This window comes from Ischnura elegans, chromosome 10 (assembly GCF_921293095.1).
Source record: "Ischnura elegans chromosome 10, ioIscEleg1.1, whole genome shotgun sequence".
Classification (NCBI taxonomy): Eukaryota; Metazoa; Arthropoda; class Insecta; order Odonata; family Coenagrionidae; genus Ischnura; species Ischnura elegans.
The window spans coordinates 53,203,413-53,227,854 of record NC_060255.1 but is presented as its reverse complement, the minus strand read 5'-3'; the positions used below and the strand labels follow the sequence as shown (position 1 = coordinate 53,227,854).

The window sequence follows — 24,442 nt, the reverse complement described above, 5'->3', positions numbered from 1 at the left end:
GTATTAATGCGATTAAACGAATAGGAATATTTTTGGAGGTGTTTGTATTATAACAGCAAATGATTCAACCCATTTAATGATATACATGCAGATAATTGTTAACACGGAAAAATTATGGTACGAACCAATACATTTTTTACATACTTATTTCAATGGACTATGGACTAACAAATATGGACTAAAAAACATGCCACCGAATGCAATAACCGTGAATAATTAGTTTTCTTTAAAACAGTGGCGCAGACAGGATTTTAAAAGTTTACTTGAGATTTCGGGGCCTTCCTGGTGTGCATGGAAAAGACATCACAGAAAATGGGTACGGGGATATTTGATGTTGAAAAATTGATTTTTAGGACTCAATAACAGTAATTTGGCACGAGTACTTATTAAAATAAAGTACTTCTTTACTTATTTAGGTCATCTTACTCCTTTTTGGTACCTCTTTCAAAGACTCAAAGGGGACGGTTGCAACCCGTAAAACACCCTTACTCCTCCATAGCTACGTTTTTAATCTGCTTGCAGTTGCTTTCTTTTTATGATACTGAAATGAGCAGGTAAACTTAGGCATGCACACCTCTTTAGACTTTTTCATCAAATTATTAAGTATATAAAAGCATTTAATCCATTCGAAATAAAACATATACTAGCAACATTTGATAAATCAGGTTTATGGATCCCGATAAGAGGTCTATATTGAAACCCACATACAAGATGATAGCATGTCTCTTTTAGGGGAATAACACGCTAGGAAATAGGGTTGAATTGTTTTTGCTTATTGAAAGGGTATATAATAGTAACTAAGCAGCTTACATTTAAAATACCTTTAATAACTTCAAATTACAATCAAACGCTAACTTCGAAAATAGTGAGAAAGGAAAGGAATTCTCCCGACGCAATTTTAATAACGTTTAGATAAATACTTCGGAGGCCACTGAACGTTCAAAAACACTTATCCGTCAACAAGACTCCTAGAGTTATGGAAACATGCTCTTTATGATGACCTCAATGTTCTTCCAGAGCCTATAGCAGCCCGCAAGTCCAACAGTTTGAAGAGCTCTCTCTGAAACTCTCACGATTGGCAATGAAGTAGCGAAAAATAACATGCAAAATTTTACTACAAAAGTCTACTCTAAGATTCGAGGGATAAAGTTTGATATTATTAGTGAAAAATTAATGGTACATTAAAGTTGAAAATTTTACTGCTTAACGCAATAATTTGGAAATGAAAAAATTGGTTATTTGCACATAAATGGATGGTTTGGAAAGATTTAAAGGTTGGAATGCTCTCCAGAGTAGTAGGAATGTTTGGAGTGAGAGTTAAAGGCTGATGGAGTAGGTTGAGAGATCGGAATGTGCGGTTTCACAAGGGAGTACGATAATTCGCAGGAGATTCAAGGGGTCTAATGAAGTGGACGAGTGAGTTCGACGATAGGGAATGAAGAGATGTTGGTTTTAGAGGTCGAAAGCGGAAGAGTTTTTCCCAACTTTCTCCTTCAAACAGCTCTCGTAACAGCCGAATCGGCAATGTGCTTGATTCCCGAGTGGCAATGTTGAAATCATCGAAGAATTTAAAAGTCTACTTCCACGGTTGTTTCGCATGAAAAGATCTGAAAACAACCTTGTATTTAGGAGATGTTTTCTCGACTCGGATACCATCAAAACTTATTCAGGCTAAAAGTCAGGTAATAGGGTATGAACGTATATTGAAAACCAGCTACGCTCCACTTTATTTCTATGCTACGGAATGTGTTCGAATTTGTAGGTGCACACTTCGTATTCATAAGTCTTGGCAATAGCCACTCAAGTAAATGGCCCAAATGGAAGATCATGCCAAGGATGGAATCTTTTTTATTTTGAATTTTCATAAATTCCAGATGATAGTGGAAACATGTTTACTGGCATTTAAAATTAATAGGCGCACTGAAAAGTCGCAAGTAATCGTTAATTCGATATACAATATTGCATTCCTTTAAATCTCAGGGAGTCATCATGATGCTTATACGCTTTGTTCTTGAAAGCTTTTGTATGAAGTTATTATAAATTTTCCACATGAAACACCCAACTGGTATATGTTACGAGAGCAATTTTTCGCAATCAGAAGAAACATAACAAATCCGGTCAATACTATAATCATTGCAAGTTGAGATGAATTACTCTTAATTCATAAACAAGTACTACATAAACACGCTACCAAAATATAGAGAAAAAAATGTAATTGAAGAGCAAATTTTAATTTAATCTCTAAAGTCTAATAATTTAACACATAATCATTGCTTGAAAGCAGTCACTTTCACTAATTCTAAAGTTATTTTCGACAACCGTGCAGTAATAGGGTCGTAACCCTAAATGTAACACCACATTCCCGCAAAATTATATGAATAATCACAACAATTTTATTTGATCATCAATTGTTAAAATCTATGGTAGGAAATTCCTAAACTTTACCTATATTGTAAGAAACGAAAAAATCGAAATGACTGAAAATGATATCTTGTTTCTTTCATAAAATAAAGGTTTGCTGTTCATTTTGAATTTTTAAATATTCTCAAATTTCATACTTCCTCTGCTTTTTAATTTGAAGATTTTTACCTGCTCTAAAAATCATATATCTACTTTCCCAAATGATAACTGCCCCAAATTATATGGTAAAAAATTTCTGTCACAAATATATACATTTCTCCTCCAATCCCGCTCCTGCCCAAGTGGCGATCGACATTGCAGGCATTGTGAATAGCATATTCTCATTGCTTAATGTCTGTTATCTCATTCAATATTGGACATTATTGTACATAGATAACAAGCATTATTTTAACTACATTCCACCTCGCTGCTAACCCAATTTAACCATTATCCATTATTCATTGTCCCCATTTTACTCGTCAACGATACGGTTCAAATTCCCCGAAGTCATAAATCCTACGTACCAGAAAATACTAGGTCAAAACATTTTGCTTTGCATACGATATTACTGGTATTCCACGAAACATATATACATAACAAGAAGCGTTGCAACGCAGACTTGGTTCTGATGAATGACGCCATAAACATGCACAAAAGATATTTTATAATAGAATACAATGTTGTTTTTTCTCTATGTTTAAAAATGTAGGTAAGTTGGATATTGATCAAAATTAAAATGCTAATTATTGATAATATGCTTTTATTTTTATTGCCTTCATTCAAGTTGTTATCATAATTATCCTCACTTTGCAATGGCCACCGTTTTTCAGGCACCATGTTACATAATCATGAATTACACAAATGAGATGAGGAATTTTGAGATAACTGAATCTAATTTATCGATGATTAGCTAAGAAAAAATACGTTTTACTTGCCTGCTGAAAACCCTCGTCTAAAAAAAATTATATAATTTCTCCGGTTAACAGCTGATTGCTATAAGTTAATTTTTCAATCTTCATCATATTAGGTGTTTCTTGTTGATATTTTGTCCGTCCAATCAATTTGGATTTTGCTTAGGTATTTTTACATCTTGAATGGATGTCAAATTCAGTGAATGCATTTTCAGTTTTCGAATTAGAATATTGCTAATTAAATAGATCCCGTATGGAAAAAATTACATTGACATTATTAAATGAATTCAAAAAGTTTTTTCCGGTACTTTTTTTTTCGATATCTCGTTTATCCTATGGCGAAAGCACATTATAAACGAAAATATGTTGGAAAACTTTCATTTTTATAAATTAATTTAGTGAAGAATATCGAACTATCTCCTATTTTACAATGCTGTAATAAATGAAGGAGAATATGATATGCTGTGGAAATCGATTTTCACATTTTATCCTGAAATTGTATAAATATGATGACACTTTACTCCAAGATACTCAATAGTGAATAGGAAAATTTTTCTGTTAGCAGATAATGAATTGTATATGAAAATATTGTAAAAATCTAAATTTCAATTGAGATAAATATACATTTTTAAGAGAGAAAGATTAATTAGAATCTAATCACGCAGAGCTGAAGTTCCTAATGGGTAGAATGGACAATTTATTTGTGTGTTTGAAAAATTGGTATTTATTAAAGTTCAATTTTATTTATATTGCATTAGCTTTGCCTCATGATTTTGACTGGGACTAACAATAGGATGTAGGGAGCTCTTTTTTGGCCAATGGTATAAAATATATACGAAGATATTTGTCACTGGACAATTCGTGGGAAAATTGGCCAGTGACACATACCTCTGTAGTTAATTTAGTGCCAACAATATCTTCTTTGATATTTCTTCTATGTTTTATTCTTTGATCGTTAATTGTTAAATTGGTTGAATAAAAACGAAAACAATAAATAAAAATAAATAAATAGGAAACAAGTACGAGAGTTTCACTTTAGTGAGTCAGATAACCAACAAAGGTTGAAACTAGAGAACAAACACAACCCCGAGCTTCACATGTACTTGAATGAGAGCTTCCAGCAGCGAGATCAATAAGCGCTGAACCTTGTCAGTATGCAACACACACTCTCAAGGATTGAACCAACACCATTTTCCTTGCCTCGTATTTTTGCAGCATTGATACCAATACAATTCGTATCAAGGGTTTCCCTATCCCCGGATCAGAGGCGGAGAAAATCCTCTTATACCGCCACATCATAAGTTTGGTAGCCGGCTGAACCAACAACGCCTTGCCAGATTATTCTTGACTATGAACTCGCGCAGTGTATGTGGCGTACAAGCTCAAGTTTACATCCACCGAATGATAGCATTTCGATGGCGCATTTAGGGTTAATTCAGGTAATGTTCAATGCACTTATATGCCAGGAGCATACTTTTCAATACGAAAAGAAATAAAATCATGGGTTGCCATATTAAATCTCCTTTCATCCAGAAAAGTACAAATGCACTAATTATATTTTAAGTAATTTATGCACAAAATCAAAATGACAAATCAGTTGCAACTATAGCTTCATGAGAGGTTACTGGATGATAGGAAATGGATTGGCATTCCATAATTTGTCGATTAATCATATAGGTCAATTGGTATTTGCACTGGTATACGCCGAAATCGTCAAAATACGTCAACGGGGTAATGCATGCAAAATGCCAAGGTAATGTCCGCGGGTTTAAATCCTGTTTGGTCGGCATTACCACCACCTAGGGCATCGATGTATGTTATTATCAAACAAGTAAATTTTAAGAAAGGACTAACTAGTCCTAAATTCGCATGTTATATATTATTCTATTACAAATACATGATTACATAGTACCTATGACTGTTAATATTCCCAATTGGGAGTTCATAATACGAGTAATCACAAAGGGAAAAATTGTGATTTAATGTTTCTAACATCATGAGGGTAATATTTATTTCACTTATTCGCATAGTACTTCATCCCAAAGGCTGGTTTGGTATAGTTTAGGTTCACGTTACCCCGGATCAACATAAAGCCTCAGGGTTTCACACATTCTTAGTAGAGGGTAGCTGGTTCTACCTAACACTTTGAGAATTCATTGTAAAAATAATTGTCTCAACGAGAACTCGAAACCAGGACCTCTCGAGCAGAAGCCAATGCTTTACTCGATAGACTTCCGAAATACATTTTTAAATTAATTCGCCTTAAATATGACTTCCGTTGCCATAATTTGCCGAAGGATATGTACATTAAACTCGATTGTTTCTGGCTTTACTTTGTGAAAATCCATTCTGAACAATAAAAAGTTATGGTACTTTTTCACACGATGTATTCAAGACGACCGGTTTCTTCGCAGAGGCGACATCATCAGGTACAGAAGTCGTTATATTAACAGTATTATTATTATTATTATTATTAATGTATATTTCTGTACCTGATGATGTCGCCTCTGCGACGAAACCGGTCGTCTTGAATACATCGTGTGAAAAAGTACCATAACTTTTTATTGTTCAGATATGTACATTGTTAAAAAAAAAACTTTAGAGATATTACATCGTTATCACATATCCTACTTTATAATTGCGTAATAGCTACCACCTTTCGAAAACTTCCATGCATAATTTTATGCGATGAATATTGTACTGCACGATAGAAAATATAGTTAAACCCACAACATCATTTCAGAGAAATATTTACGATGAATATTCAAAAAATACCGATAGACGATCAAATACTTATTATTAGGGTACAGAGGAAATACGAGTATTTGAAATATACGTAGAAGCTAAAGGAGTAGATCTAAAAAAACGGGGAGCATATAGTGAATCAATATGTTAAAAAAGAATAATTTGTTTCCCGGACCGTACAGATCAGTCTCCAAATGCATCCGATTCGACTCAAGTCAATCGCCCGATTCGTACTCCGTAATATCCGGATAACATGTCTCCATCTATCAGGAAAAGGGAAAAAGAATGAGAGATTCTCATTTCCTGTCACTATTCTCGTGCCGTTTCAATGGATAAAGATTTATTTCTGCATATAGGTAAAAATACGTCACGAGCTCCAAAGTCCGCTACCAAGGGGATTGCATAGAGGAGACCCAATTCCATCCCACAATAGACTGATTTCTGTTGCCACTTCGGTCGCATTTTTATCGGTTTTCGAACATGTCCGCGGCGCTGTATACAGTGCAATGCGATCTACTATTTCATCCAATGTTGTATAATATAATTTTTTTCATATGCGATTATTAGCACTGAAAAGCAATTAAATGTATAGATCACATCTTCATTTGCATAAATTATCACAGAAAGGACTTTTTCTTTCATTCCGTATATGTTGGGTTAATACCGCACTTACAGAGATAATTGTATCATTTTAAATTACCTGCTTTTGACGAAAAATACAATCTACAAATTACAATAGTTGTTACCCATAAATTTTACTTAAAGTATTCGATTTTTTCGTGTCGATTACACGCTCGAGGCATAACGACTTGACACATTCTTTTTCATTCTAAACTTCAAGAAAAGACTTCATAACCCGTTAAATCTATAAATAAGCCGAAGAAACGTAAAATAAGCAGGCAAAAATGTATAAATTAATGCAAAACTTTCGCACGAGTTACCTAGTTTATATAAATTTCGGTTAATGCCCCTAATTATACCTATAACCCCGTGAAACTCAGATCACTTTGTCCATGAAGGCGAATTTAACACACACACATATATATATTGCGTTACACACTCATATATATACATATATATGTGTGTGTAAAAGTTACATATTACATGTTTTTCAAAAAAGCTACAAATCCGTGAAACATTTTACATTTAACAATGTGCTAAAAAACGAAATATTGCGTTACACACACATATATATACATATAATTTATATTTGATTTGTAACGCAATATATATACATTATATATACATATAATATAAATTATATGTATATATATGTGTTATATAAAAAGTTACATGTAATATGTAACTTTTTTAATATGATATGTTACACAGTGTAAACGCACATTAAGCGACACTAGTTGCAACTTTTGAAAACACCTTTAAATGCTCCGTGAGTTGAAAGATCAAAAAACATTCAGAGGCCGACTTAAAGATCGCCTTATGTAGTATTCGTGGCCACTACCATCCCGAAATGATCCTATCTGCATTCATCCCAATGCAAATAAGGAGCCATTTCCCTCCACCTTAAAAATGATGAATACTAAAAGCACTTGAAGTTGTATTCATTCGTGCGCCGAGAAATAATATTGTGTCACACTCTCGCGTAAAAGTAGTAGATAGAGGGTAAATTTCCGCCCTTAAAATATGACGGCAGTTCTCCGCTAGTCATCCAACAGCCGTAAATGCGGCGGCGTGATATATGGAGAAAATTGCTTCTCGGGCCCAAGCCAATCAATTCTCGCCCTTGATGTTTCCAACCTATCTTTCCTCATTCATCTCCTATCGTTACTACACTTGTTCCAAAAAACTATGTCCCACCAAAATTTCGATCAGTTTTGAACGCATATTTTAATACAGGATCAATACAAAACCTCGAATATAAACCTGCATGACTATCAATGTGTCAACAGTTTTTGGTTTCGTTTCTGGGTTAGTAAACTTTTATTGGAAAATCGGACGGTTTTAAAGAAAAACTCAAGACATTTTTAAGCTACAATAAACTATAATATTATAGGATTCCTGATATTTCACGATTAATGAGGCCTCATTCTAGGCTATTTCAAAGACTTATTTTAAGACACCTGCTGTGTAAAAAAATATTAAATATTTCTATTAAGGTGCTTTAAAATTGTTGCGTAAGTTATCTCATACAAAATATCTCGGGATTCACCCAAAAATTATTTTTATAAACTAAGCATATCTACTTTACTCTTACAAAGATTAAATTTTGTGGCACCTGATAAATGGATTTTTAGGCTTTAATTTTTTTAAGAATTAAATTTCATACATTGCAAACCTTTGTCGCACTAAAATCCCTACCACTTTTGAAACCGTATCTTTTATGTAGGATGAGCATAAAATCTCAACTACACCCCTATATGGCTAGGAAAGGGGTCCTCTAATAACGACAGGCCTGTCAAGCTTTTACGCTTCACAAAATTAAACTCCCAAAATTAATATTTTTTTGGAAAATTGGAAGGCTTTTTTAAGAAAAATTCAATCTTCTAGCAAGAATAATCTACTGCGAATATCATACGATTCCTTCTTTTTTACCATGAGTTATCGTAGACCACTGAGTTAAGGCTATTTTTAAGAATTTGTTTGAAGCACTGGGTGGGTAAAAGAAATTATCATTATTGTTTTTTCTAAACGCATAAAATTGGTAACGTGACAAAATAAAATATTTCGGAATTGGCCTAAACTTTTATTCTATAATCTAAACACATCTGCCTTACTCTTCCAGATATAAAATTATGTAGAAATTTATAAATTCATTTATAGACATTACTTTTTTTTAGCAATTACGTTTTATACATCACAAAACTATGTCGCACTAAAATTCCGATCAGTTTGTAATACATATTTCTATACAGGATCAAATCAAACCCTCAACTATATCCCTTTATCACCAGCAACGGTTCCTTAAAAGTACGGCAATTTGGTCAATATTTTATATTCTCACCCGAATTGAATTTAAATTTGTTCGGTAAGTTGAAGGTTTGCGAAGAAAAAATCAATATTCCAGTATCAACAAACCGTGTGGGGATGGAAATATAAATTATTAATTGGCGAGAGAAATAATTAGCACTGTTCCAGTAATAAGTCAAGCTGTCTTTACCAATCTGATTTCAACTCCATTTAAAATTGGGGTGTTGTCACAGAATTAGTCACTTACCCGTTTGTTTGTCGCTAGTTTGATTTCGGTAGGTGAGGGTAGAGCACAAACCTGGACATAGCCACATGTCAGTAAAATTAATGTATTCAAAGTATGCCGGCCAGGTCCTTTCCCTTAGCCATGTCTTAATATGCGGTTTATTGAACGGGGTATCCGATGGCTACAGAATTTAATTGTCCCTGGACCATTAGGTCAGCGGCCGAGAGCTATTCTATGCCTGTTTTAGACGTAAGTATAATGCCACTGGAGATAAATCCTATTTTTTGTTTCGATTTCAGCGTAGTTCACACACCCATTTATCTCGTCTGATGGTGGTAAAAGCATTCGTATTCATCGTTAAAGGTATTGAGTACAGTAAATAAAAACACAGTGTTAAAGTAAGAATAAAATAGGAAAGAATGAAGGACTTACCTAGTCAATCCCTGTGGTTTGAGTCAACAGTAACCGCAAATATCCATTTCAGAGGAGTCCTAGAATATAAATATATATTTGTTGAAATTTGCTCGACGGAACCAGCATATGGAATAATATAAAATGAAATCTCTCTACACTCATCATCTCTAGCAGCTTAAATGTTCGCATCAATTTCCCTCCACACACAACATATTGAGGATACCAATCAATAAAAAAAAAACTGATCCAAGCGAATAGGTGCTCCAAATTTCCCCTGCAAGATTATAAAACTCACTTATATCCTGACACTCTATATTCCATCCATCCTTCAATATCAAATTTGAATGTTTTAACAACTAAAATGACATCCAAAATGTGTCCCTTTCTTCAAAGAGAATACAAACAATGACATATACCCTCTTTCACTCTAAACTAAGAACTGAGGTAATAGTAAAATGAACTCATGGCATTCAAGGAGGCAAAAAAATCCTTGTAGGCTTACTTTTAAAAAATGTAGGCTTACTTTAGCCTCTGTGAATTCATATGGGATTGGCCACGTTAGTCAGTAAGCCAGTAAACCAAATACTATTTCATGTTGACGGTGAATTTAATTTTATGAGATAAATGGCAATTAATGATAAATTTTCAAGTTTTAGCACCGGAGGCAAATTTCATACCAAAAGTTTAATAGTCCTTATTGTAATCCATCTTCATGATTTTATAGACAGCACCACACTTGGATTTATTTTTAATATTTTTTTAAATTGGTCCGTAAATTATAAGCCTATCACATGATTTCAAAGGTGAAACGATGGAGTTGGTTTATGCGTCACATAAAAAATAAAATAAAGGTAAATTCATCACCTAAATACATGATGTGTCGGATTTTAAGGTTCTCAATCGCTATGAAATCTTGATTTATTTAAAAAATAGTAAAGGGTGAAAAAAGAAGTAACTAATACGTCATCCTCCATCTCCTTCAGTAACTACTGCACTGAAGAAATATTGACTGATGAAGAGGAATAATATTATGCAAAGAGTTAATTATTTTCAAAGGAAATTCCTTGATTTAATTATAAAATAATTCTCGAGAGGTAACATTGAAAGCTAGGAATCGTGTTAGTTTTCTATTCTTAGGCTATTTGACCCACAGTATAATAATAAATAGCCTTTATTCGACAAATTACAAGTTAGTAACTACTTCATAAATATTTAAGCATGGTAATATTTTATCAAGATTAAAATAAGGAAAAACTTATACTGGGTCATCCGCCATCAATTCATTTAAAGTTTGTACCATGGGGTCTCAAATTTCGATGAAAAGTTCGGAATGGCCTATATCATTCAAGAATATTTAATTGCTTCAGTCTTAAACAAAGGCTTAGCTTTAAAAGAATCCTTAAATCAGGGCTCTATGGCAGTTGAATGGTTAAAAGAGGGAAACGTAGGATTCAAGGATCATTTTTTTGGCAAAAATGAGAAAAAAATTACATCCGCATAAAACGCACCGCAGTTTTTTCACACAACGGTCTCAGAGTATCTTTTTTGAGTTGGATATAGACCCACAAAGAAATCTTTATCGAAATCTTGACCCTATGGGACAAAATTCGTTGAATTTAATTGGAATGAATATTGCAATGTGTTCCATCAATCATCTTTAGGATTTCAATACCTAACAATGATTGTATGATTTTTTAATTCAGTTTTTGGATGGGCAATGCTTATGTGTTCTTTATTTCAGCGAGAATATTGAATCACAAAAGAGCCTTGGTAATGTGTGTTGAAACAAAATCATACAAAGAGTCCATTTGAAGTCCCAGTTTTGTTAAAAAGAGACTTAACTTTCACAGGGAATAACGTTAGCAACCAGAAAAAAGCATTATTAAAAGCCTACTAAAGCTACTATTCATTTAGCCATATGTTGATTTCTACAGCAACTTATCAGGAAAATTTCCGTCACAATCTGTTTCTTAATGATCGAAATTCCTTGAGTATAGGCATAGAGTTAGTATATATAGAGAGCTCACTACACGTACAAAAATCGTATACGTTTTTGGTGAAGTTCTAGAACAATTAACCAGATGGCTAGGAACAATTTTAGGAATATACTTACTAGGAATATACTTACTCTATGGTATAGGTCATAAAATGCAAGATGTTATTTTCCAACGTTTCGGTTTATTTGAGAAAAAGAGTCTTCAAAGAAATGATTCTTATATCTAGATCAATTAACAGCTGTGATAAAGAAAACAGACATTGAAAACCTTATCAAAGTTTATTTTTATTTAGTTAACCGACATTAATGATAACTTAATTAGGTAATAGCTTAGTTACCTACTATCAATAAACAAATATGTGCAAAACTAAGGTATGTAAAAGTTATTGTGTATTCCCATCTTATTTTTATATTATATAATTGTAAAAAAACTGTTTTGTAACCTTTATTTATGTATCAATATAGTATATTATTGTATTTTATTGTACTGTCATTTTTTCATTCATAGCCCTGAGAAAGTTTTTAAAATAAACCGCAAAGTTGGTATGAAACATTTTATATTAATATGACCTATACTCTAGGAATTTTTGATCATTAATTAAAAGAGGTCAAGAAAAGAGCAAAAAAAAATGTTTTTTTAACATCCAAATGCGGCAACACCAGTACCGTAGTCACGGAAAGCGATACGATGTTGAGGTCATTCGGCCCGTAGTTTGCAGAGGAAACTAAACCAAATGGGATGGACAGAACGGGCAAGGAATTAGGTAAGGCATTGATCCGGGACAGAAACAAAGCCGATTCAACCGTCCAGAGTAGAGCTCGTTTCCCCACCTGAGACAGCGCGAATGCCTCACATTATTGCAGGCATTAGGGTCTTCAACCAAAGAGGAGACTCAAAGCGGGGTTTCTCTTTATCTTGTGTGAAAGTATGCCAACCATTGAAATGGGACAAGCGTGATCGAACCACAAGGCTGCGGACGCCTACCGCCGTTCCCAAAAAAAAAAATGGACAAGCAATCACTTGGACAGAGGCCGAGATAAATTCGGACCCGGTCAATTTTATCGCAAATCGATGGATAAAAATAGAAACAGATCGCGGTAGCTCGATAACCTAAAACCACCTGCAAGATAGCCTGAGCGTGAAAAGAAAAACGTTTCCACGTGAAAACCTAGACATTGGGTTGCGTTACAGCTATCGGCATCATTTATCGCTGGCCTGATATTTTTTTGACGCAGCCTTTGGGTCATCTATCGTGTAATATTTGTGTATACTTTGTACCTCATTGATTATGTTGTATTTTACAAATAACACGGCTTCATCTTTCACTCACAATCAGTAGGTTTTCGCAGGTTTTTCACGCCCCCCTTCTTGTGTGGACGTTTTCCTGCAGTGGGTTTTTTCGCTGAAGGATACTACACTCTTATCCTCATGTTTTTCCCACAAACAGAATTCTTCTTTCCACAAAAGTGGTTCATATTTTTGACATTTCACATATATTGTATATCCTTTGCATTGTGAACGTTTGTCTATTATTTTTTAATATGTTTACATTGACGCTAATGAGGGGTTAGGTGGAAGAGGGTACTTTTTAGTCTCAACCTCGCCCGAATAAAGGCATTATATTATTATTATTATTATCTATCGAAAGATCCATGCGTTTCATTTTACGATTGCCTTCTGTTCAGTTTTTGCAATAATAATGTCAATTTTATCATTTCTGATAATAATCTATATATATATAAAAGAAAGTCGAAAATCGTGTTAGTTAGAACACTTATAACTCGAGAACGGCTGCACCGATTTCAATGAGATTTGGTTCTTTGGATTCGTCTCAGGCGGGGTTAACATATAGGCCATTAAAAAAAGGATAATTTCACAAAAAAAATTCATCTCTTTCATATGGACATGCTTTTAGGAGTTATAGTAACACAACAATTGATAAGTCGGTCAAAACTACAAATTAAATAATTTGTTTTGTTTTTACCACTTTAATAACTGAATTTAGTAACAATATAACATTTTAATTACTAAATATATTCAAAATATTAGTTAAATTGAAATTAAATTTTTTAAATTTAATTCGTGCTGATTGTAAGCCCAGCCGTGGCCCAGCTCGAGTTGACACTTCACTACCGTGTTTGTAAACAAATCTCCAAGCAATTGTTGACAAACGGTAATGTCCGTGTTCCGAATCAAAGATGGTTGATTTAGCGAGCAAGAACGAAGATGTGGATGACTAAAACGAGGTAAATTCAAATAGTTCGTACTCTGCATGGATTCGAATCTTTTAAATGTGTAACAAACGAAGACGAAATCACCAACTATCTATCTGAATATTTGAAGTCCTTGGACGTACCTGGCTTACCAAGGCACGATTTACAGAAAAATGTAGTTTCTGTGCTCATGATCTTTCGAAGCCAAACCAACCATAACTATCCAACGGAACGTGTGTGATCATTAAAAAATTGGTGATGAATGTGATTCACGCAACTTTACTCAAAGGAAAATTCAAAGGTTAGGAAGTCCTCATTCCGTAGATTCCATGATCTCAACTCATATGCCCTTTTGAGCTTAAACGTATCCAATTTCAAATTCGTTATGCATTCGTGATAACGATTAAAAAATCGCATGGTCATTCTTTCAGTTTTTGTGCTGTTTGTGATCATGTGCTAATGAAAACCCATGATTTTCTCATGGTCAATTTAGCGTGCTATGTTCACGAGTCGATAAACCATCCTCTGTATTTCTTCCTTCGCTTCAAGTGCGTAGCTAGGATAGGGGGTTTTGGGCGCAGCTAATACCACGGGTCTGTAGGGTATAGAAAACTCGCTAAGGTAAGCGGGAAGTGTGGGGGCACTTCCCTCAGACATTTTTTAAGATAAATGGTTCAAAATAGTGGGTTTTGTGGCTGTGTGAATAGTTAAATATGTTTTGTTTGTTAGCCATCCGTCCCCCTAATATTAATTACAAAATCTTTCATAAAAAAATTCTCTAAGCTCTTGGGGGGGGGGGGGGGGGCTTATCCCCCAAAGCCTCCCCTCGCTGCGTCACTGCTTTGCTTCGCTATATTTATTTAGCTTCATCCGCTTCATCTTGCGCCTGATACAAAACAAAAACTGTTGTTTATCAGAAGGTGGTTGACGCAAGACATTAAACCCGAATGTGTAGGGCTCACCGTGGTGCGTTTACGCATGCAGTACGTTTACGCAGTGCATTTTTTCCAAATAGAGATACTAAAACTGGCGCGCCTTAAGTCATTTAATGCGAATGCTGCTTCATAGGGGCTTTTCTTGCACGATTTTAAGCATCAGTCAAGCGTCGGTCTGGGGTTGTGTCAACCTGCCCTCTGAAAGGGCCAAGTGTATGCAACAGACTTGGACCTAAAAATATTTTTTTACAGCTAATAACGCAAATAGCCAACAACTGAATGCGTATAATTTTTATTTCATAAACTGCTTTATTAAACCACAATGCCCAAAATTTCTTAAGCCAAAACGTAATAAAATTTGTTGAAAAAAATCAGCGTAAACGTGCTCCGATCCACCCCATGTAGATTCAATAAAGAAAATGTCTTTCTGACAAGCAATTTTGGTACTCATTTACGTAGTTTTATTGAATTTGTATCCTTATTTTATTATAATAAATTAAACATGATTAAAAACGATACAGCCGCTCTTGATTTATAAATGGTGTAAGTAAACTGTAAGTTCATTGATTGTTAGGCGGTACGAAGTTCGCCGGGTCAGCTAGTATTTTATAAAGCTGACGAGCAAAAATCCTTGCAGCAATACTTTTTCGGCAGCTCTGCGGATGAAATTATGAGATTATATGGTTTTAAAACCACAAACAGGAGAATCTGATGTGGAGGAAACATACGTGATCTTACCATTTCATCCTTGCTAAAATTATTTACACCGTATTACATTAACCCATTAATGCCCAGAAGATTTTTTTCAAAATATTTTACTTTTTTCACTTAAATTATCATAAGACAGCATACCTGATGCTGGAAAAAATGTTTAAAAAAATGTCTAACATTTGCATAGTACTTAATCCTACACGTATCTTAAGATACATCTGGGCACTTATGGGGTCAAAAATGTAGATTATCATTTAATTTTGTTGATGCACGTTTTTGCTATATAATTCAATACTCATGCCTTCATCAGAAGTATTTAATACTTGAATTTGAATTTTTATGCATCAAATAATATAATGCTTAGTATTATTATAGTATTATTACGTGAACAATTTACATTTGAATTTTGAAATTTGACGGCAGTGTGACCCTGTATTCTAGTTTTCTATAACGTAGCCATCCCTGTACAACTGATACATCCAAGTCTCATCTTAAATAGGTGAACCACCATTTTTATTCCTGATTGTTGTCCGGTAATTTGCCAGGTCCACTCCACCCATGTGAGAATTGCATTCTTCGATCGCCACTGGCATTGGAACATTTTTTTTTTCTTTTTGGAAACAGAATAACAAACAGGAGTATTCATTCTATTATGTATGCTATTAGTACTAATGGTAACTATGTGTTTATCATTGTTAGAAACTATTCGATTTAACTTGAGCAGTTCGCATTTTGATTTTTGAAATGCAGCTTTTTCTGGAAGGTTACATACACTATTGATTCTATTTTCATGAAGTCTTTCAGTGCCACACCTCCTTCCAGTCAACTTTCTTGGCAGTTTTTCTGATGTGAATTAGTTCTCAACAAATATGTTTAATTGGTGGTAATTTAAACTCATCCATGAGTCCTAAAACTACATCTCCTCCTTGACCAAGATCTGTTCTCTCAAGGTTGGCTCCAGCATGATAAAGGTTGACTTGATTCGGAAAAACACCATAATTTTAACCCAAATCTTACTCGTTTCCCTCTGATACATTGCTTGCAGCCATATCTACCATAGTAGGGGTTGATTGATTCATCCACCAAACAGTATATTCCAGCGCTTACAATTTTGTCTTGTTCAAAATCTCAAACAAAGGTTGAGCTTCATATAGCTTATCCGTGCCATCATTCTTCCCATTATAATAATTACCTGCCAGATGAAGAAACCTTAAAATTTCTTCAAACCTGTTCCTTCGCATTGACTGAGAAACTATGCATACAGCGTTGATGGTAGAGCTATTTCAGATATGTTTCACCTCTGCTTCATCACTAAGGTACGTCTTCTCTTCTCAGTGGTAAATGGGAGCCCCTAAGCTGTTTTCTTGACTTATATAGCAAGGGATGTGCAGCAAAAGTAACAAAAAATCATTTTCAAAAGAGGGGGTTGATAAGTTTTTAAAGCGGCGATTCCTCCTGATGTCAGGTATATCCTTCGGAGACTCGAACTTGAATACAAATTACAAAGTTTTGGGTGACGTAATGTAGTAAATAGTTTCCTTACCAATGTTCACCAAGGTTACTTATTTCTTACACTGATTTCCGGCTTGCAATCTAGATTTCATTGCCAGCGGAAAGTGTAATGAGAAACAAAGCAATCAATATATTCCACCGTCGGCGATACAGAATACAAGTGATGCCAGGACAGTGGCGGATAGATATGGGGGCGAGGGGGCGCGCGCCCCCTTCCCCCGTGGCCGCCCGCATTGCCTAACATTGCAGAACTACAATCGCAACTCTTTCATACCATAAGATGGCAATGCCTTGTATGCGTGTGTAATAAATTTAACTAAAACTTTCCTAAACTTTGTATGTGACTTGATTATTTTTCATTAGGATACAAGTAAAGGCAGCTCAAGATATCTTTTACGACCCCATTGAATTCTTTCTCTATCCGCTACTGTTACAGGATAGGAAACTTGATATCACGAGCATTTGCGCTTCCAGAAATCCAATACTGATTCATTATCAGCTTCCAATGAAAGTGCTTTATTACAATTCAAATGAGGATAAACCACAATTCTGATAAAATACCAATTTTTGCTCTATTTACCTAATTGTTCAATATTATACTTCATGAAACGGCAGAAATATAAAATTATCTTTGAGCTATCACATAATTAGGTTTATAAAATAATTGTTTATAAATTTAATCAATAAATAGAATGAAACATACCTATAAGTCAAAACTTGAATATTTAGTGCCACAAGTGTCCAGACGTATCTTTAGATACGTCAAAACTTTACTGATCAGTTTTGTGATGAGCTTGAAAGAAAAACGAATCTCTTTAAAGAGATAATATTCCTTATACGTTTTAAATAAAACAGGTAAAAACTGGATTCAGATCACTCAATGCTTTATATGAAAATTCAATTTTCACATGACCATTGCATAGCGATTTCTGAGTAGTTCATGACCAGCCATGTGTAAGTAAGCATAAAAGTTGGAAATATACGGTTAAATAATCTAAATCACTAGTATACCATTTGAATACTTTCTTCTATCATATTACGTAAAAAATTGCATAAACAACAAACTAAAGAGTATTTAGGAATTTTTAAAGTATGACGTATCTAAAGATACGTCTGGGCATTAATGGGTTAAGTATATACTGTAAAGTATATTGTATATGCTGAATTGTATGAAATGTTTCTTATGCATAGTCAGAACAGGCTCCTTTCATAAAAGGAGGTGATAGAAAAGAAAATTGATTCTATGTCCGTGACAAACACAAGTGAGTGAAACCAATTTTTCCACCATTAGAGAAGTGTAATGATGGATAGGTATATGTAGAAATATGAATTATCCGAAATGTGCCTCGCGTAAAATTCAAATAGTTTCACCTATTTTTAATGACAAATCTTGTATCTTTTACCAGTAAATAATTTTATTATCCGCCCCCTTTCGCATTCGACTTCATTGAATACATTCTGAAGTTCTTTCTTGAGGTCGTCAGTTTCGAAGTAAAGGCGATAAACAACCTGGCAATACATGTTGATTATTTGCAAACTTTTCTCTTTAGTCTAAAATATCAACTATTTCACTCAAATGTCTTACGCCTGACACTAAACGTCTCACTCAGTACTGCAATAACCAAATAACCATTCACCAATCAATATCTTAAATTATTCGTGCAGTGCCAATTTTCTCCCTCTTTTCAACCTTTATCATACAGAAAATTATAATTCAGGGACTAAATCTCATTTCTGGCGTAAAATGTGTTATTCATCTGACTCTCTCTCACTAAACCAGGGTAATTATATATTTTAACTTCGATTCTCAATGCCATCAATTCAAAGGAATCATTCATGAAATCTCAACTGACGCAGATATGGGTAGAAGACATAAAACCCTCAATTTAACGCCTTTGAAATGTGGTGGGCATGGGTCTTAAGTCACGAGATTTGGCGAGAACGAACATAATGATAATTAAGGAATCAATAGGGATTGATAAATTCTGACACATCACATATCAAGCTGCTTGAAATGACAAAAAGTATAAAATCGTCTATTTAGTATTTTGAGTCATGCATTGTCCAAAAAAGGTGCTAAAAACAATATTTTTGCAAATAAAACATCGAACATGCTATTTAATTACAAGCTGCGTTATTAAGAGAACCAACTGAAAGAAAAATGACGCTGGGGTAGTCAATAAATATTTTTAGGTTAAAATTGTAATCGGAAAATCAAAAGGTCACAAGGTCACAAACTAACTACAGGAAATTTATCACTTCAAAGGTATGGAAAATGGATTTTCCATCATTAAAATTAAAATAAAATAGTAATTATGTGCGGAAGAGAGTGCTATAGATGGTGCAAAGATAAATATACTATTTGTACGAGGTAAAATAATCACAAAAAGGTGCGAAACACAATTTTAGTCTTCAATTGAAAGTATAATGGCAGACCATAGTTGCTTTAGATATACTGGGCACATTCTCTCTACATTCATATCTTAAAATTACATTGATTGAATCATTTTTAACTCAAAAATCCCTCGTTTATCGTAAAAAGATAACTACTTACGTAGAAACGTAAGCTAGGAATCTCTGAAATAAATTGCTGAGGGCTTGAGCCTTTGCCTTGTGCACTGAGATAAAAACTTCAGGAGACGTGGAAACATGAAACTTAGATAACGTTCCCAGTACAAGAGTTTCCCTACTGATATAACCCCTCAAAGTACTAGGCATGAAAATAGAAGGCGACGCACGAAATAAAACTGGTAGAAGAGAGCCAGATTTCACGCAGGGAAACGGACAGATTCGTTTGCGGCTCATAAAGGCGTAAAAAGAAGGTAGCGTTTGAGGCGTCGAAACGCTTGGGGACCTCGTAATCGGAAATATTAACAGGGCAATCCTCTGACCTAAAAAAAAGACATAAAAGGAGAGAGGCATTCACGAACACGACGTAAAAAAAGTGACACAAGCGGTAGGATTATGAGACGAAGCTGGGGTACGTTGGAAAAGGGTTTTACGGTAGCAAGGAAACTGTAAAAACCTATAGCTGCAAACTAACTTAGCGAATGCGTGGCAGGGAGACTTCTAAAACAAGCTGAAAATATGATTTTTATCGTTGCAGTTTTGATTGGAATGTTTTTATTAACCTTCCGTTAGGCGCAATATTGGAATTGCTCAGTTTAGGCGTAATGTGCCTGACAGGCACAGATGTGAAAAAAATTATTAACTCTTAGCATGGCTCAGTGGTACACCTTTCAAATTTAATGCACCATTATCAGAGTAAACAAGCACATAAAAAGATGTCTTCCATGCTAAATATGCATATAACCGTTAAAATTCCGTCATACAGCCCCGGATTGATCAAACTAGGGGCAAATTAAAGTGCTCTTTAGGCTATATATGTATTATGATATGTAATGTATTTTAGCATGTGAACTATATAAAATGAACGATTTTTATTTTGCACGCTTATTTAGCTAATGATGATATTATATTTGTTTTATTGTGTCATTATTTTGATTTACTATGCTAAACAATCCGCCGCTCATCTGTCGGCATAAATGCGAAAAGCAGAAGGTTGCATAGATTGTATTAGAACAAACAGCTACTATAAGCGTCAAAGATGTATGCCGCATAGTGACGCGGAGAAATGAAAAAAAAACACTTGCGATGTGCCTTTGAGCTCCATTGCGCCCGACGGAAGGTTCAACATCATCTTAAACATCGACATTAAATACCTTTGGGAAATATGTATATTGTGTTTCTATGCGTCTCTTATATTTACGTTTCTATAGGATTAGAGGATAGATGCATATTTATAACAATGCAGTCAACCTCGGATTACACATTATGCTATAGAGCTATGGAGAAAAAAAATGAGAAAAAAACGGGAAACGTAATATACCTATGCTTACATAAAATAAGGTCTTTACATAGCGGATTGGAATGTTTTCACTAACCATCATCTTAAACGTGGGCATTCAATGTCTTCCAAAAAAATATGTATATTTTGTTTTCATGCGTCTCTTATATTTAAGTTTCTATAGGATTAGATTGCAGTCAACCTCGGATAAAACCATATTCTAGGGATGCAAGGAGAAAAAACGTAGTAACTGGAAAAAATTATCATGTATGCCAATCTGAAATAAGGAATTCATTTTAGTGCATTAAAAACCTGAGGTGTTATAAATCCAAGTGGTGATTTATTCTTAAAAATGTAAGAGCAATATTGTCATAAATATGAAAAATTGGATGTTACGAAGGCAAAATATCATCTCAACGGACAAAAAGAGGGAACCCAACACTTCGCATTGTAGCATTAGTTGCAATATCACCCATATAATAAGATATCACTTATCAATTTTGTGTCGTTGAACACTTGATTTACTAATAGTACACTGGCAAAACAACATGAAAATGTACCTATTTCAACATATGTACACGCAGAATTTCTTTAGAAAAAAAACAAAAACAACATCGTAACTTTAAATTGCTATAAAATATTTTCCGCGATATAATGTATATAATAAGTCTTCATATCTGAAATATTTCTCTGTGCGAATTCTTCAATTAAATTGTGTAACGGAAAAGTAACATAACGAATTACATAACATAAAAAATAACACACAAAAATAACATAAGAAATATGCAAATAGAATTTCCATCCAAAACAAAAAAAAACAAACATCAAAGCTGTCATTTATGCTACAAAATATTGGAAAAAGAATTCACAAAGTGCCTTGTTAAGTTCATATCACAGCAAAGGACGCTTGTTTTCAATTGCTCAAAGAAATTCTGTCGCGATGACTCCCAGTCTCTTTACCTCAAACTAATGCCTAAATCACCGTGAGCGATGGCACGAAGAGAAATACATGGGAGAGAGAGAGAGAAGGGCAGAGGAGGATGAGAGGAGAATTTAAGTTTTGTGGGTGCAAAAGAGTATGTTGGTTGTGGCGGGCATGTTTGTACATACAAGCGGGGGGAAGAAGATGAATGAATCATTTAAGTAGGAGCAAAGCGCGACAGCTGCCTGCCTATGAATGGAGGTCAGCTCAGTGCGTGGCAGCTCGGGAGAAAGATGTTTCGAGGTGGATCTGTGAATGAAAGGGACTTTGAGATCAGGGCGCGGAGTGAATAATTGGTGGGGACGTTAATAAGAACGTTTTCCCGAAGAACGGTAAAGTTGCCGGCGCAATTCATGCGGCTGGGGAGGCAAATTGGCAGGGAGCCAGGCAAACCAAGGAGGGTAGGAGGGGTTGGGGGAAAAGCAGGGGAAACTACCCCCACCCGAACTCCAGCAAGATTCGACTCCGCCCACAAACCAAGAAAGGACTTCAAAAACATGAATTTGGTGCCGCTTTTGAAAGCGCTCCGACTCTGATGCGAACTGGATCTCGCAAGGGAAGAGAAGGGTATGGTGAGGTCGTACTTGTGTTAGGAGAGGTTTGGAGTTTGGCTGAATTTTTAACTTGTTTTAAAATTCATCCATAACGCGAGGCACAGAGTCGCAGAACTCCAAGGGTGTTAAAGATAAGGCCGCTGAAAATTAGGGAGGAAAATCCGCAAGCAAAACAACCGCCAAACGCAGAAATAGGACAGTTAAAACAGCATACCCCTTACCACAAAAAAGGCTAGCTATAAACTTGATTTATACTGTGAGATTAATGGCAATGAAATATGCAGGGAAATCTCTTAGATAATATTATAAAGGTTTATCTCATTGCAATAAGAAACGATCTCTGGGATCAAACGAAGAGTAGTAAGAAAGTCAAGGCTATGGAGCACTGTGAACGCTAAGCATGGACATAGATGAACACGTTTCAGCCTAATGTATGCTATTGTAGTTGTGAATTTGAAATTTTACCAAAATCGTAGAAGAAATAAGATGATTGGAACAAGTTCAAGAAAATGGAAGGAAAAATATCGCAGGAGGTAATTGAAGACCATATTAGAAATATTTAGGTATAACTTTGCCTAGCTTTAAAATGGATTTCAAAACTTCGAAGTTGTAAGCATGTCTTTGATCTTGGAAGGTGGCAAATAAAACGCCTTTTTTGATTATGCCATAGCATCTACAAGAAAACAATGCAGCATGATTAAATAAAAAAGTTTTCAATATTCTACTCATGATTCGAACGAATTTAAATTTGAAATCAGATTGCATTTGCTAGATTAAAAGCAGTAAAGTTTGGATACATAACTTCATCATTATAGTTTATCTCTGCAGCAATTAACACAATGTTGTAATTCTTTTTTTAAACATTTAATTTAACCAAGCACAAAAAAGAAAATCTTTTTTCAAGTGCCCCTCAGGATGCCGAGTAATTTAAAGAAATAATTTTTTATTGATTATAATAATGAGAAATATTTATATCATATAAATAATTTCGACTGGCGCTGGAAAGCAGAAGATTGCATGGCGGTTCATATGAGATGTATATAAAGAGTTCTCATAAATCAAAGGAAAAAAATTATGATTTTATTTTATCCAAGCGAATGAACTCGTTCTACAGAATTGTATGGGTTTTTACTCTTGACCTTTCTTAGCATGCTTGTTCATTTATGCACTTTACTTGAAATGGAAACTTAGATGAGCTTAACAAGAATCATCAATTTAGTCAAATACTTACTAAACGCATGAAGCAAAGTAAAAATTAAAATTACCATCACCTATAACTTTCAATCTAAAAAAGAGGAAATTTGGGTGAAAAATTGATAGAATAACAAAATGGAAGCATTTTAGTGAATTGTAACCTAGAAACTGTGTCCATAGTCAGTAAATTCGCTATTTTGAGCAAATGTTTTAGAGAATTGTTTTTTGAAGAAGCGTTTTACGATGCGACGATAATTTTTCTAATAAAATGTACTTTTTAAACTATTCACAATGCGGCAGAAACGATTACATGCATAAAATAATCCGTGCTATAGAAGTACTCGTACTTTTTCCATCAAAATTAAATGCACCCAATGAACTTTGATAGGAAAACTCACTATATGAAATTATATATTCTGATTAGTGGCATTACAAACATAGGGATTATACACACATTTGTGTGATATAAAATAACATCTTTGCAACCTACTATCTCGCCAATAGAGCAATGCGCTAGAGTCAGGAAAGAAAAGGAGCAGCAAAGAAGTTATCACTTCCAATGCAGAGAAGGCCAGTTTTTTCACAATGGACCGAAAGATTCCAAAAAAAATTTCTCTACTTTATTGGTGAGACTATCATTCATTACATTCACTCACGCCCCATTCGTTAAGTGGTCTGCGGGATGCATTTCAAAAGACTGAAGCTAACTCAGGGTGCTGGAAAAACATTAAAGAAGTCAGCGGGTGTGGAAAGGCGATAGCTGTGAAAGCTCTCCTATTTTCCCAAAACTCCCACACCAAGCCTCCTAGAAAGCAACCTTGGGAAAGGATGGGAAGGTCTATTAAACTCGGCCCGGGCAATTTTTTTGTGACA

At 34.6% G+C, this 24,442-nt stretch overlaps 1 protein-coding gene across 2 annotated transcripts in view; it reads right to left on the bottom strand.

Annotated features, from left to right (window-relative positions):
- The window catches only part of LOC124166963, a 610,523-nt gene that overhangs the window by 442,741 nt on the left and 143,340 nt on the right, over window positions 1-24,442 (bottom strand). For both annotated transcript variants that reach the window (XM_046544703.1, XM_046544704.1), the window contains exon 3: window positions 9,643-9,701. The gene's annotated coding sequence lies outside the window, so the exon portion shown is untranslated. The remainder of the gene's footprint in view (window positions 1-9,642; window positions 9,702-24,442) is intronic.